Here is a 17,303-nt window from a genome sequence, read left to right on the forward strand (position 1 = left end):
CTCCATCGGGATACCCATATTGAAAGCAAACTGCAACACAAGAAAAAGCTGCAAAACACTACAGGTAGGTTACAGCTTACTGTATATTTAAGGCCGACTTGTTGATGGAACAAGTGGTCAAGGGAGAACTAACTAACATGTGATACAGAACTAAAAGAGCCCCCCACACCCGCACATCAGCTACCCCAGATCAGAAACCCAGTAATGTCATAGGTCAGTGTATTCAAATTATCAAATGTTTACACATTTATTAAAAGAAAATAAGCAAATAATTACCAGCTTTCTTTTAACAGTACAGTGTCATGCTCCTAAAAATGTCCAAATATGCTGATGTCTTATACTTTAAAATAGTCAGTTTTGAGTTGTTGTGCAATACTTCAAATGTTCCTTATTTAGCTTCCTAACTACTGCATTTGTGATGTGACCAATCCAGACACTCAAATGAGACACTGCTGATTAGTAGCTATAATAATTAGGTGTTAATTTAAACTGAACTGAGTAAACATTTAAAGGAAAAAAAGCAATACAAGATGGGATGAAAGATTGTTATTGTGTCTGTGTTATTGTGTCTATGTTTGAATATTTGTTTACTCAGTGTCTGCGTCTCTGTAATGAGAGCCGTGCTGGGAAGTGTTAATTTGAATGTGGCCGGCAATGCAGAGGTAGTAAAATGAACTCTCCATCCACAGAGAGCAGTTTAGCAGCACTGCATGTTTTTTTTTTCATGTTTTATTTTTATTTTAATGTTGTTGTTGCTTTTTTTTTTTTTTTACAGAGAAGTATCAAAGGCAACAGCACTGAACTGTTTGTGTTAAATCAAAATACACATCACAAAAATATTATAACATAATTTGAATAATGTCTCATTCAGTCAAATAACTTTGGTACATCGGGATTGTGAGTGGGCTTTTTATTAGGGTAAACATATGTTGCCCATGTGCAAGTGAATGCAGCATGTTTTGTACGTCTACATGTTTTATATGACATTCTACATCTACATCAACATCATGCATATTATTGATCATACTGCAACAAATATGCAACATCATCTCACCAACTGCCTGTGTGGGTGATCATATCTGTTTACATTTCATGTAAAGGTCATAAAACCACCAGATGTGACCACTGTACAAAGTTAAGCATCTAATAATGAAACATTTGATTTGGCTTCTAATGTTTGTGAGGCTACAGTCTGGATGACTGATGGCTGCTTTACAAGTCTCTGCTGTTCCTTTGTGGCTTATGAGATTATATGGAATGAATGAGAAAAATATATACACAGGAAATTAGTTATATAATTTAAATGTATATATATTCTATATAAAAAAATATTCTTATTTCCTATTAATTTCATTTTAATCAATAAAACTTGATCAAAATACAGTGAAATGTAAAGCCCCTTCTAAATTGTCCTGGGTTCTAAAGTGGCTGATGATACAAGAAGGAGCTGATTCCCTCTAGTGGTCGGTCAGCGTGTTGCATGCTGCCAGAAACTTCTTACCATGTGAACTCTCCAACATTCACTGGGCTTTTGATAAATTCCACAATTTAAAACATGCTGTTAAAATGATAGCAAATACATAAATATGTGAATAAATGAAAAAGAAACGTCATTTTTTTTCTGCTGCTGTTGGACGAATAATTTACATTCATTTAGGACTGCTGTTATTAAAGGGAAGACAAAATCTTTTTTCGCTCAATTGCTTAATGGCAGCTTTGGTGAAGCATATTTGTGATAATGCAAACATGTTAGCTCAAGCTGCACAATCTGTCTTTGGCATCAGAGGCTTCTCCTCTGTCCATGAGACAAAGCTACTTCACAGTAGACGTCAGTACTGGTGTTCTTTCAGGCTTATGAAGTACTGAAGAAACACTTGAGGGAAATGATGCATTTGCTGGGATAAATGAAACAAAAAATCTCTGAATGGAAATGCAGTCTAAGGTCAGGGGTTATAGATAAGAGATAAGCCAACAACCAACCTACAGGAACAGGATTCAGACTCTTCATCTCTTCAAAACTAACAATGCAACCACAAGTCTGTCATTGCTTTCTGCAGTCTTCTTGCATAAATACAGATAAAGGTAGGAAGATTAATTCTGATTGGCACTCAGAAATAGGACAATGTTAAACCTCTTTGTTCTCTTGTCTGTTAAGTTCTCTGGCTGGAGAAACAAGAGAAGGGTTGCTTTTTTTCCCCAGCCAAATAAAATAAGGCTATAAATATTTAAGATAACCCCAAATTAAATAACACATGACTGCATTTCAGCCATTAAAACATCATGTGGTAAAGAACCAGTAATTAAAATGTTAATACACTGATAATAACAGATTATTTTTCTGTTTACACTGAATGCACTTGAAAAAAAAAAAAAGAACAAACAGCTAATACTAGAATCTTTCACAAGAAATTTCTTGTCTCAGTAAGTGGTGACCAAATCAATCAAGCGCATCTTAAAATAAAAACAATTGGATGCATTTTGCTTTATTGCATTAAAATGAAACTGGATGCAAACTATACAAGTAAGATCACTCAGAGGAAGATAAACATTTCCAGGTATCCTCTAATCCCAAAAGATAATACTCCAGGAACTCTAATCCTGCAGTCATGTTTGCTGTCAATCCATGAACCGTGTATCTGCTGTGTAGATACACATGAGTTGGAAGGCTACAGCGCCCTCTTGTGTTCAAAATATGACATTGCTCACAGTTTTTGCAACGATATTTGCAGCGTGACAATTGAATTTGTGGGGTGTGTAATGATGTCTATCAAAGTATGACCTCATATCATAGGACTGTAAAATGAACTGGTTATTTTATGGGGTATATAAACTCAATGGAATCCAGATGAGTTTAGCATACCAGTTCATATTTTCATTTTTAGGCAAGGTGTCTAGGGAGTGTCAAGTCTCTTAGCTTAGTGCCAGCTGAGCTTATACTGGTGGATGGATGATGATTTTGGGAAACACCTATGGACGTTTCTGCAGACCAACCCCCCCCCCCCCCCCCCCCCCCGCCCTTTTTAACCTATTTTTTATCATAACTTGTCTGTCACATTTGCATTTTTCACATGTTGATCCCTTTAAATAATACATAAACGTAGACTCAACTTATGCTAAAGAGAAATGGCACCCATAGGTGGAGTAATTTGTTGGCCAATCAGAATCTCATTCCAACTGCTTAACATCTACAGATGCAGGTGGAAAGACAAAACATTTAATATTCTTTCATTTTTACTTTGTATTTGAAAAACAAATATGTAGTCAAATCAGCTCAGAGTGGAGATAAGGTCTGAGTCACAGCTGGTTTCAGATAAAAAAAAAAACTAGATTCAGTTTAGAAGATTGTCATCAGGTGTGTGTGTGTTTAATTTATTCTGAGCACAAAGCAGAAAACACAAACAGCTTGCTATATAATATTTCATTTTAGCTTAGGAAATGATCTGATCATTGTTGTGAATTTGTAAGAAGGGTATTGAAAACACGATTTCATTTTGCATCATTATAATTGGTCAGATTAGGCTACAGCAGCAGTAAAATTACAAGATGCTTCACATAAATTTTTCAGTGTTTGTTTCACCCACTCCACCATCCTCCACTCCGACCCTAAAAGAAAACTACTCTCCAAATTAAGAGACATAAAGACAAAAGAAAGTGACTGAAAGTACCTGACAAGTAGTTGGATGCATGTTTCGTCCAGAATTTTTGTGCTTACAAGGGATGCAAATATATTGTTATAGAATTCAGCAAGGCAAGGAAATATCCAAGGTAACTTTTCTTTTCAGTGAATGATCACAGAACATGAAGGAAAATTTTCATCTCTACCTCAGGAAACATTTGCTGCGCATTGCATCAACTGAAACCTTCAGCAAACATTCCTGAAAGATTTCCTTGTTAGGTAGGGCATGATCATTTAGTCAAATATGTCAACAAACGCATGTCCGTTTATATCTAGAATATACTTTGATTAAATGTTTTGGAAATAACCAAACTCAATCTGAAGGGAAAAAAATGCCATTTGCTCAACTAACTGCAAACTCACCAAGATCCACCTCAGTCCAATTAAATAGATAATCTTAGAAATTAAAGCGGTTGTTTGATGCTAAACATCTGCACACAAGCAAGATGTCTTTGTAATATACATTACGTTTGTTGTTCTTGTCAGGCTCAAGTTATGTCACAACTCCAGCAAAAATACGCTAAGCTAGTTGTTCTGCTCTGAAACAGCTGCCCAGTATTTGTCTAAGAAGCTTTACCAATCAATCTGGGTGGCAGAAGTTAATCCAAAGATTAACACACAAGATTTTATCATTGATTTAGCTAAAAACCAAGTGATTGCATTACACATTAACAAAGTTGTTGTAGAACCAAACTGCTCAGCTGACAGGCTGTTCAGAAACAAACACAAGTCTGATGAATGAATGAATGTCAGCAGTGCATTTTAACAGCTGAAGAGTTACAGAGGGTTGGTTGAACAGTCCAGCAAAGAGAAAGAAATGGAAGAGCAAGCAGCCATCCAGCCAACAGCACCATGTAAATGTGTTGTCTTTAGTGGTTTTGAAAATGTGAAAAATTTAGAAAAGATGATGTATGGAGTGATTTGACTTTGTGTTCACAAATCTGTCTGATTCACAACCTTAAAGACTGTTTTTAGTTGATTTTAGTTGACAGTTTGTGATATTTTACTCATTTTTCTTCTTTTCAAGAAATTATGACTGAAAAAAACTAAATATTATCCTGTGGATTTGATCCATCGCTGCATAAATGAGGATAGCACTTCTCCAATACTATACATGTGATTGTTGTTGATCAGGTTTTTTACATTTTGTCTTTCTAAATGTGTTCCTGGTGATGTTATGCTATGTTTGTTTTTTGTTTTTTTTTTAACTTAAGATACTTCCTAGTAAGTTTTTTTTTTTTTAAAGCTTTTTCAGTTTTAGTTTGGTTTTGCAGTTGTTTGGGCTGTTGTGTTTTTTAAAAGATAAACATAGTGTCCTTTTCCTTCTCACCACTTTTTCTCCTTTTTTCCTGTAGCTCTCCCCTTTTCTATGCCCCTTCAGATCCACCATCAATTTGCAAATTCAACAATAAACAAATGAACAAACACAAGATCAAGGAAAGTTTCATATCCACAAAGCTTTAGATGGTTCATATTCACAGAGCTCCTCTTGGCAAAGTACATTTGTTCTGCACTATGGGGCAGGCAGACCATCAGTCTGCTGTCATGACGGTGGACATAACCAGGTAAAAATCAAGTCAATCAAGTCTTCCTTAACTTAAAGCTGTGGTTTCTCTGGCCAGAGGTTGAACTTTGTTACTTGCTGCTGGTCACCTTGCAAGCTGTGGAAACCTCTAGCCACTTTTTGGACAGTTGAGGATGGGGGGGTGCCTGTGTATATATGGGGTGTGTATGGAGGAGTGTAGTGGTACATGAATGTATGGGGGGTAGGGGTGCGTGTATGTGGGAGTGTGTTGAGGCATGTATGTGTGGGGGTGTAGGGGTGGGGGTTTAGGGGAGTCCGAAAGTACATGAGTGTGTGGGGTGTAGGTGGGGTACGTATGAGGGAGTGCGGTGGTGTATATATGAAGGGTGAGGGGGGTGAGGGGTGTGTGTATGCGGGAGTATGTGAGGGGTGTTGGGGTGGAGGTTTAGGGGACTGTGATAGTACATAAGTGTGTGGGGTGTAGGAGGTGTGTGGTGGTTTATATGTGGGGGGTTTATGGGGAGTGTAGTGGAGCATGAGTTTGTGGGGGGTAGGGTTGTTTGTAAGCGGGAGTGTGTTAGGGCATGTAGGTGTGGGGGTGGAGGTTTTGGGGAGTGTGATAGTACATGATTGTGTGGGGGGTTGGGGGTGTGGATGAGGGAGTGGGTGGTGTGTGTGTGTGTGGGATGGGGTAAGGGCTTGTGTGTGGGGAATCTGGTGTTAAATGCATGGGAGATAGGGGTGTGTATATAGAGGAGTATTGAGGTGCATGTGTATGGGGGGTAGTGGTCCGTGTGTAGGGGGGAGTGGGGGGGTGCATGTGTATGTAGGTGTATAGGGGGGTGAAGGGTCATGATTATGAAGGGGGTAGGACTTCAGTGAGAAAAGTGGGGAGTTGTGGTGGTTTGTTCTAGGGTAGGTAGAATGGGAAGGGGTGTTTTGTGGTGGGCAGGGGGGTGAGTGGGATGTAGGGTTTTGGACGTGGACTAAACTTTTGGTCGCATATCTGTTAGAATGGGTGTGTATGTGTATAGATGTATGTGTGGGTCTGTAAGTGTGTCTGTGTGTAGATGTGTGGGTATACCAGGCTGATGGTGAGGGGGTGTGAATGTGTTGGTGTGTAAAGGAGGAGGGAATGCAACGTGTCTCTGGGTGGGGGCGTCTCCTGGGGGTGTGGGGGCGGTGGGCCCTTGGTCTGTCTCTCCTGTGGGAGGGGTCACACTGGCATGATCACCTTTTCTGGAACACGTTCCACTCTGCATGTTCTGCATGTGACACAGTCACCGAGTCGTCACGCAGTTTTATTCACTAGTAGCAGCTAGTTTTCTCATTTCTGTTTGTTTCTCATTTATATTTAACTTTTTAGATTCATAGTTTAGTTACTATGATCTAAAGTTAGCTTGTATGTGTATGTATATGTGTTAATACTGGCAAGTGCGTATATGTTTGTACGTATGTATGTGCGTGTATGTGTGTGCATAGAGGTGTGTGTGTGTGTATATGTATGTATGTGTATATATATATATATATATATATATATATATGTGTGTGTGTGTGTGTGTATGCATGCGTGTGTATGTGTGTGTATATGTATGTGTGTGTATGTATGTGTGTGTATGTATACATCTGTAGGTTGTTTTCTTTCTTTTTGTTTTTGGGTTATTTTTTAGTTTTTTTTCTCTCCCTTTTCTCTCCCTTTATCTCTTTGACTTTGACGAGGTGTTTTTTCTCCTTTCTCTTTCTGTCTTTCGTCTGTCCTCTCTGGTCCAGCAGTACAAACTCTACAATTCAAACAATAATACAAAATAAATATAGAAATAAAATAAAAATTCAGAAAGTCAAGGGGATCATAAAGCTTCCCTTGGCAGAGAAAATTTGCTCAGCAGAACACAGCATCCAGACCATCATTCTGCTTGCCTAAATGCTGGACAAGACAAAAAAAAAAAAAAAAAAAAAAAAAACCAAACAAAAAAAAACCTTAAAGCTGTGGTTTCTCTGGCCAGAGGTTGAACTTTGTTACTTGCTGCTGGTCACCTTGCAAGCTGTGGAAACCTCTAGCCACTTTTTGGACATTTTCAATTTGATATAGCAAATTTATTATCCACATAAGGAACGACACATCGTATCTAGTTAAAAATGTTTGTTTTGAAGAATGAAAAGTCTCAACTGACTTCTCTTCAAACACTCCACTGGTGTGGCTCCAGGAGCAGCAAAAACATGTTGTTTTGGTTGCTTAATCAACAATATAATGAAACGTGTTCTGATTTTTTTTTTTTTTTTTTTTTTTTTATGAATGTTTTTAATTTTTATTTTAGTGTTTGTGTTACCTTACAGACGTACACTGCCTTAACTCCACCCTCTGAAATCCAGCTGGTTTTCAAACAACTTCTGTATTATATTAGTACTCCATGCTTTGCCTCTGTCATTCAACAGGAGTTTTTTTGCTGCTCAGAACCTCACAACTTAAGTGTGTAAAGTTTAGACAATTACAGATACATTCACACATGCATACACACAACACTGTTCTCGTGTTTAAACTGCTGCTGAGATACACTTACAGCTGCATCCTACAGTCACACACACACACACACTTGTTTAATGGCATTGGATTACATTTCATTAACTCCCTGGTAACCTGTTCTTGCCTCAAACAAAATCCAAAACCGGAACTCTTAAAGGATTTAATGGTCCCGAAAAATGAACAGCACGCACATAAACAAAATCTTGGCTTTATTTGTATTGCTGAGTGCTGGCTTGTTTTTATCTGCCTGCCCATCTGCTAGTTTCTCTTTTTCTGTCTTCCTTTCATCCTGACATCTGATGCTGGAGTATAGCGTTACTACACACACACACACACACACACACACACACATGTAAGAGGAAGGAAGAGGGCACGAGTGGTTGACATTACCTTAAGCGAACAGATGTTTACTGGAAGAGGAATATTTCGTTGGAGCACTGGTGTTTGTTTAACAGTAAGAAGATACAACGACTAAGAAAAGTGGTAAGATGTGGAAATTCTTGCTCCAGCCGGTTAACACCTGCTTGAAGGTAAAACAGCAACATGAGTGTGTGACTATGTTTTTATGCTAGTAGGACAAGAGCTGTAGATATTTTCAGACTGTTTTTGTTCAGTTTGTGTATTGGTGCTATAGGCATCATTTCGGCACAACGCTTTACATAGAATTCAAGTCGACACCATGAAACTCCACATTCTTCAATATTGTTGCCCACAAACAGTGACTTCCACAGCATCAAGTATTGAGGAACAAAGGCAATATTTCAGTGTATTCTGTGCTGTAATATTCCCTGTAACTTCCGCTGAAACGCAGTCTGAAGGTTACAGAAAATGATGCTCATGAGGTAAAAGATATCTAGGAAGACCCGGAGAGGTGGTTCCTAATTCCCTATTTTAGTTTTGAAACATTTATGGTGTTAACAGGAACTTAAGGTGAGACATTAGTCTGAAAATCAAGAAAATCTTCTAAAAGAGAGATCTGAATTACATGAAAGGCAAATCAAAGTCTGTGTGGTGTTGCACTGCCCAACCATCCCAGTCTGACAAAACAGAAAAAAGGTTTTCTAGGTTTCTAAAGGTCATGGAGTGCCTTTCTTTGGACATTTGGCTGCTTTTTCACATGTTTTCAGTTTTGAACCACAATCTGTCCAAAATCTAGCAATGCCACAGTAAAGATTTTAGGATAATAACATTTTGTACGGTTTGTTGTTTCAGTGTGTTCATGGCAATGTTCCTGCTTTTGTAATATTACTTTTGTGAAAGTTTCTGATTCTGAATGGCTTCGCTTACCAACAAAAGCCAATGGGATGCAACATATTCAAGCCTTGAAAATGCAGTAATTCTATTCATTTTGAGCACACGCAAAAGTTTTTATAAACGCATTAAATGTAAAACCTCTTTTTAGTTTTGTGAAGTTGCATTTATTCCTCTGTGCACTTGCAAACACACACAGATACTATTTAGGAAAGAGGAATCTGGCTAGAATTCTTATTGTATCCCAAGTACTAGAGGTTTGTAAGTGACTAAACACAAGCTTTATGCATTGTGAAAACAAACCCTGCAAAGTGAGCTGGTCTTGAAACCACATTAGCAGGGAAGAGAATGAGTCAATGAAACACCAACAAACTTTTACAAGAATCACATCACCCGCATTCTGAAGGTGGAAAAGAAGAAAATGGCATCCAAGACAATATAGTGACCCAATTTAAAAATGGAAAACTCGATGAAATATTTCAAGAGACTTGGGCTGAAGGTAAGATAAGATAAGATAAGATAAGATAAGATAAGATAAGATAAGATAAGATAAGATAAGATAAGATAAATTATTTGTAGCAAGAATGGATGAAAATTCCCAAATTGGGACTTGTGGGTGCTCTAAATAAAGATGTTTACAAGCCGTGATACTTGTCAACAGTGGTTTTATAAAGTACCTACCAGACTACTAAACATTTGCTATTGGTGCTATAAAAGCTATATATGAAGAAATCTTACCTGGTGCAGTATAAAAGCAATGTGACATCTTTATTATCATGCTTTGCAGAGGTTATGTAATAACTCAATTGCTTAAATGTTCAGTTTTGTGTCTTAAAATTCTTATTGTACCTCGATCACTGACATTTCATTTACCAACTCTTCTAACTGAGCTAGTTAAATGTATCAAGTTTCATAGTAAAGGACAGTAAAATGAGATTTAAAAAAAAGAACATTTTAGAGCTGAATGGTTAATTAAGTAATTGTCATGAATAATTAAATGAAAGACATCAAGAAGTATTTCATTTCAGAGCCTTAAAGCATGCTGTCAGTATAAACCAACCCAATACACTGTTAGAGTGACAGATTTAAATGTTCACAGCTGCCTTAGCCAATATTACCTAGTTATGTAACAGGGCACTGGATTTAATGCTGTTTTTTTCACCCTGAGGTCAGTGTTACAGGATGATAAGATGATAGTTGACTTGTCCTCAGATCAAGTCATCTTGGCTGGGCTGTAACATTTCTAGTGGGCAGTGTTTTCCTGCCCAGATGGCTGCATCAGGGTAATTCCCCTCAGAAGGGCTCCTCGCTAATCCTCCAGGGAATCTGAACAAGCTTGATCTCATGCCTACATGAGAAACCGAACTGAACATCTAGTTTACAGGAGCTTCCTGGCTGTGAGTTTCTCACAGCGAAGCCGGCTGGCTTACAGACAGCAGCACAGTCTGCTGGTTTACAGTAAGGTCACAGATCGCTTAGTTTCCATCAGCTCCACACTGTGAGCTGTGCAGTGAGAGCTTTTTGTAGGACATAACAGGAGGCGAGGAGGTCTAGAGACAGAGCAAGGAGCAGAGAAGTCGAGGAGAAGGCGATTCAGAGATCACACATCACAGCAGGTTGTTTGGCGTTGCTGATTGAAGACTGTTTAAATCAGTGTGGGAACCCTCTCTGCAATATGGAACCTTTAACAATAAGGTAAACATATCTGACTTTTATAGCTTTTTGGGAATCTTTGTAGATCAGAAACAGCATGAAACTATAAAAACATTTAATTGATTTACTTTTTTTCCTTATGGATAAACTAGTTTTTATCATCATATGGGTGAATCAATTCCAAAAACACCCAATTTGTTTCAAGCCAGACAATATAAAAGCACCCAGGGTGGGGGTGGGGGGGGGGGTGGGATGATTTTTATTCAGTTGGCATTTACTTAGTTGTAAGCTCACTGTTGGTTTGTTTCTGTTTACTGCAAGCAAGACTGATAAAAGTCTGTCCACCGCCACATCAGAGAGGAGCTCCTCTTCTGTCATGTACGTGATTCTTAGGAGTTATGTATGGACAGGAACCAGTTGTCATTTTCACTGATGAGCAGATAAAACCTTCTCATGCTCCTAGTAACAGGAACAGTAAAGGAAATTTGAAGTCACATCTGATTTGCAATTTCGTGTAATTACTCAGCATTGATTTTAATCTTAATATCCAACTGAGATGCCTATCTTTAGCTTATGAACATGTTGATGTGCTGCTAATATGAGTTTCAAAGTGGTGTCTGTCCTAAGCCATCTATGTTTGTGTGTCCACGCTGCTCTGGCCTACTTTGGATCCACACTCCTTCACTAATGGTGAGTCCACAGAAACAAACTCCGCCTCACTCTTCACTGAAAAAAATGTTCTCTACTATGTTTTCCGGCTTTGACAAGAGAATTTTAGAAATAGCAAAAAATGTTTTTTCCACACACAGGTTTTCCTTTTAGAGGTTTGCGTCACCCTGCTTTACGTGACTGTTGCCCTTGTGTGGCTGTTTACTCCTCTTTTTGTAGATGTCAAATCTGCATGCTGCTGTCCACTCTAAGCCAATTACTTGAGCTTCTTTAATCTGTGTGTGTGTATATGCAAAAGTGTGTGCGTGCACACACAGTAACAGTACCTTATGTTATGCAATGAAAAATCTGTCCTTTGCATGTGTGTTCGTGTGAATCAGAAAGGGGCTGAGAGGAAAAGCCTTACTGATTGTTAAAGAAGAAATCAATGGAAAAAGTTTAGTTTAAAGCCCAAAACTATTACCAAATCGATTTTATTGCCAAAAAGGCATTTTCATCCTTTATGTTCCATATGAGTAAATTCAAACAATAACGTTAGAAGTTATTATAAAGTTTACAATAACTTTGAGATGCCATAGTACAACTTGTGTCCCATTTGTCTCATTGGCACGTCTAGTGAAACACATGTTCATATTATTAGTCACTCGTATATCTTATCTAAGAATCTAGAAATACTCCTCATTCCTATTTTTGTTCAAAGGAACAACCGTTTTCCAAGGTTTGTGAAAGATTTGGGTATTTTAACAGGCTGGTTTTTCACTTAAAGTTCAATCATTGTAAGTGACCCTTTTCAGGAAAGCTTTCTGCTTTATGCTTGTTCGGCCAGTTGACACAGATTTATGAATTATCTAGAAGATATCTGAATTGAGGAATAAACCTTAAACTTGACACTTATTTCCATAATTGATGGCATCTGTGAGAAATTCAAAAGATAACAGTATGACTGGCATCAAATAGACCTTTTGCATAAAAATGTTGTTGCACAAAGAATAATTAATTTAAAGTCTGGCATATGTCAGCATAGTCTGGAGTGCGTCCTCAAAAACATTTATGATTTTAAATGTGTCAGTTAATTTCTGTACCTATTTTCATTGTCACAATCCGTTATAAAGAAATCACAGGTATGAATAAATTCCTTTTACATAATTAAAACCATTAAACGTTGAGCTTATTGAGCAGGAAGTACAACTACTGAATGAAGTACACATACAAATCTATCTATCTATCTATCTATCTATCTATCTATCTATCTATCTATCTATCTATCTATCTATCTATCTATCTATCTATCCTTTGCAAGTTTTTGTTTTCCTGTTTTCCACAAAAAGTATGTAGTATTCAACTTTATTTCGGACACACCTGCCAATATGAAAGAAAGAAAAAGAATAACAGCTTTTAATGTCAACAGCATTTTGGGGGGAAATTTATAAAAAAAAAAAAACATTCTTAAGTTGGCCTTTGGAGGGCGCTATGTTGTTACACTCGAACTTGCTCTATCCACATCAAACGTCCCTCTGAGTCAGATGGACAGCAAGCACAACCAATTAAACCTCAGTATTCAATACAGTATTTCATCTCAGCCAATCACACACTGCCAAAAGATGTTTTTCACTGTATGGGGTGGGTTGTGAGAATGATAGACAAATCTGCCTCGAACTCCGGCCAGATCTTCGGTGTGGACTGAGGTTGAGATTTTGGAGCCTGAGGTAGTGGGGGTATTTATTTATTTTTTTCACCAGAGAACAAACTACAATTCCACGTTTGGAAAACATCCTGATACATCGAAGGAAATTATTACAGGTATTGTTATATTTCCACCTCCATACAGTCACGTGATTTAGACATCAGCGACAGCGGCTGGTTAATTGCTTTTTGGATGGTCTCTGTGTATAAAATACTCGCCTTTGTTGGGATAAAAAAGAAGCTATGTTCAACCTTCACAAATAACCAGTCCTGCTTAAAACAACCAGCCAAACACCACGTTTCCTACTGAAACCCTTTATCTCTGAAATGTTTCAAAGCTACGATTTAAGGCGCTTCATGGCGCCTATCTTCCTCCATGCTATCCCTGTGATCATCACCTTTACTGCCTTCTCGTGGGTTGTGATTTACGTAGCCCGCGTGGAAACCTTGATATCACGCAGATCCAGCTTGATTCAGAAAGTCATCTTTTAACACCACGCTAGCTTTGTTGCATTGAGAGACTATTCAAACATCCGGCTCCGTTTTTGTAGGACAACACGCGTAGCTGCTTCCTGCCGCTAAGATAACAAGTAGGAGATGTTTATATGTGCACTGTTGAGTTTGATTTAATTTATTAAACTTTTATATTTTTTATTCATTAGCGGACATATTCATCGTCTGATGCAGTTTTTCTTTGTTTCTCATCGTAGCAGAACGTGTTTTTATCATAAAGCGATTAATTATAAATGTTAACATCTTAAGGTTAAAAAAGATGCCTTGGAAATGCAATCCTATATGGTTGTGTACTAAATATATATTTTTTAAATGATGCATGATTTATGGGGCTGGGGTAATGGTAGATTTAAAGAATAAGCATGTGGTTTGTGGAGTGTCTGAGTGTAATGGAAGTGTGTTTACTAACAGATAAAGTCTCAGTTAGGGCTCAGCTGAGATTGTTCATCCATGTTATTTTGATCAAGCATCTGATTTGATCAATATCTGTGAAATTAGTGGCTTTTTTTTCCCCCTGCACTTGTGTGCTACAGACTAATTTAAGGATCTCTGATCTTGGTTTGGTTGTTTAAAGTCACTCTAATTATGCATTTCAGTGTGTTGTTAGGTTCTCCTTACACTACATTGCTGCATACTGATTCATTGTGTTTTGTCTGAAAGGAAGGTACAATGGATAGAAATAGGACAGGAATGCCATCACAAGAGTTGAGTAAAACCTGTGGAATTCCAACCCCCCCCAATCACAACCATTGTAGATTGCTCATTCATTCATATTTATTGCTAACTCTGTTTTTTTCTTTTCTCTTCTTGGCATTGAAAGTGATTTCCAACCTACCGGTTTATTTTTGGACAGACAAAGCTGCAGCCTGCAGGTGTAAGCAGAGTGAATCTTGAATTTGGTGGCCATGAAAGAGAGCGCTAGCAGTGAGCATGTCTGTCTCTGGGGTGTGTTTTTCCTGTCAGGCCCCTCACTTGTGTGTACAGTTTATCTGTAATCACCAGTGGCATGGTCGCTCTCAGGATGTGCCGAACAGTGGCAGCTCTGTTAAACCCACTAATGAGAAGCCTTAATTGGGTGTTCTGGAGGGGAGAATCTGCTCATTAAACAGAGCAGGAACTGACTGTGGGCTTGCAAGAATGAGTGCCTGACTGAAGTCTTTTTCTTCTGATATGGCTGATGTCAGCTTCAGACTTTACATTGTTTATATTTTTGGCCCATAGATCTGATAAAATTATCATTTTGACCACACTTTTTGGGGGTTTTTGCTCTAGAACTTGGGTGTCGGTCGATATAAAGTTGAAACTAAGTACTGTAAGCACCTGTGAAGTAAGTATTTATCGTACTTCCTATGGTTCATCTAAGCTTAAACAAAATAACTTGGAAGACTTCAACTTTGCTGCAATTTTACTATTATTCTGTGCAGGTTTGGATTTGCAGGGATACAAAAATGGGCAAGTAGAAAAATATTGAGATGTTTGAAAAGGGAAAGGAAGCAAGGCATACATAGAGAGGAAGTGGATAAGAAAAGAAAGAGACTGAGTTAGCAGGACAGAAAGGGTGAAAGATATTGCTTAACCATTCGGAAAGGCTATGGGAACATCCTTGTGTGTGTGTGTGTGTGTGTGTGTGTGTGTGTGTGTGTGTGTGTGTGTGTGTGTGTGTGTGTGTGTGTGTGTGTGTGTGTGTGTGTGTTTGTGTGCATATGTGTGGTTTCATTCTGTCCTTGTGGGTTCAATGGGAGCAAAACACGTCACATCAGCTCACATCAGCTCAGATAACCTGTCGTTAGTTTGAATGAATACAGTCTTTTACAAAAGTTGGTTAAAAAAAAAAAAGTCATCCAGCCAGTGTCAAAAATCCACAGGTCGGCAACCCCATTGCACATATAATCACAAAGCACAGTTCAGTGCCTTCATCTCCTCCATGATTGTAGCGACATCAGGGCAGTCACAACAATTATTAAGGCAGACATACTGCATGGTGTAGTCAGCCATGACAGGCAAGTATTAGCCTCTAGCTTTCAGGTTTGCCCGGCCAGCGGGCACCACAGGGCTCCGTGTTCATGAGATCAGAGGGACATGGATGAATGGAAACTGTAATGCAATGTTCAGCTTATTACAGAGACAGTGAGTGCTGCAGGGTGGGTGAAAGGGTGTGGTGGGGAGAATGAAAGAGGGATTAAGATGTTTGATGGAGAGAACAAAATATGAGTGGGTGTGATGGGGTTGCTTTTTTCTTCTTAATTGTGTCAAACTAGCGAGCTTAATCAGGTTAAATTCAATGCAGTGTGACAGTAGATTTGAATTGCAGAGATTAGTTGAGTCATTTTTTTGCCTAAATAAGAAGGTCCGACAGGGAAGAGAAGAAAGCCTTTGTGTTAAATGGTAACATTTTGCATCAAGAGAGGGGAACAGAGAGGGCAAACTGCCTTCCCCAGCATGTGTCCAACTCTGAAAGAAATGATGGAGTAAGAAACAGAGACAGAGCGTGGGCCTGTGGCTTTGGCATGAAGCCAAACATAGTTAAAAAGCGATTAATCAGCAAAGGGTCACATTCTCACAGAGAGAGGCTGAACAGACCAGGGCAGGACAGGGCAGAGCCTTCATCTTTTAAAGGCTGCAACCGAGAGAGCAACACGAGGAAGCTTTGGCCCAGAGTTTTGTGTCTGCTTCTCAGAAAATCATTGCCTGTAATGATGTCGGATTTTGTATCACGTTCTCGAAACAGCCTAAAATTAGGCAAGCTGAGACAAATGGGGAAATGCAGCGTCATATGTTTATGTGCATTCGAGGTTAATATGATAAAGGCATCAGTAGTTATGATGAATAAGGGAGTGTTTAATCTTATTTTGTGCAGTTGCAGACAGGATGTTGCATTGATTCCTGTTTATTTGTCTGATTAAAGAGTCATGCTCATGTTACATCCCTCTGCACTGTTGCAATATGGTCATTTGTTATGTCCATCTTCCAAAAGATGGAGCAATACTCAGGTTTCTCTTTTGCCCTAAAACCCATTTTATTTTTATCCACGTCAGCTGTGCTGCTGGAGACGGAGTTTCCGCATCTCTTGACACAGAGCAATCAATCAACCTGACTTCATAAGAGTGTAAAGCAAAAGACTTAAAGTTAAACCTTCGTTATCTGGCAAACATCACCTTATTTTAGTCAGAGTAATCAGAAAATACGTCATCTTCAGAGAAATGTCTTAATTGAGTTCATATTGGAATATTGATCTATTTGTATTGTTGCCATTGATCGTGTCAATAATCAGTTGACCTGTAAGGATTATGTCTAATTACTGAATTGCTTTTGTTCTATTGCATTTACAATAAGCTTGCTGAGCAAAAGCAAGAGCGTCAAAGTGAGAAATGTTGTGATGGATTAAATTCTTTAATCCAGCTTTGTTACCCCAAATATATGCAGCAAATCTTTTACTGCGGTTAGACTGATGATAGCTTTAGAAAAGATGGATCTTTCAACATGAAAGAAACAGATGTCTTTGGAAATTTCAGTGTTTTATAGTGTTGCATCATTGAGAATAAAACTTTGCAATGACGAGTTTTGTGATGCATCATACTTTTAAAGCTTGTATGAGAGTTTGACACGATTATCAGCAAAGACTAGCTGTATTTTATGTCTTAACTGCGTGATTTAACTTTCATAGAAACTTCCACTTTAAGTTGATTAATTGATTCATCATATATTGACTATTTGTTCATTGGGTCATTGTATTAAAAAGAAGTTGTGGAAGTGTTTGAGAAGAAAAGATGATGGGAAGAAAAGTGAAATAAAGAAGGAATGATGGGTCCGTC

The 17,303-nt window shown here is 38.3% G+C and overlaps 1 protein-coding gene across 2 annotated transcripts in view; it reads left to right on the plus strand.

Annotated features, from left to right (window-relative positions):
- The first annotated feature begins 12,954 nt into the window (after positions 1-12,954).
- Positions 12,955-17,303, plus strand: part of epb41l2 (erythrocyte membrane protein band 4.1 like 2) — a 42,790-nt gene continuing 38,441 nt past the window's right edge. For both annotated transcript variants that reach the window (XM_079255452.1, XM_079255453.1), the window contains exon 1: positions 12,955-13,095. The gene's annotated coding sequence lies outside the window, so the exon portion shown is untranslated. The remainder of the gene's footprint in view (positions 13,096-17,303) is intronic.

This window comes from Telmatherina bonti (genome assembly GCF_933228915.1).
Source record: "Telmatherina bonti genome assembly, chromosome: 16".
NCBI lineage: Eukaryota > Metazoa > Chordata > Actinopteri > Atheriniformes > Telmatherinidae > Telmatherina > Telmatherina bonti.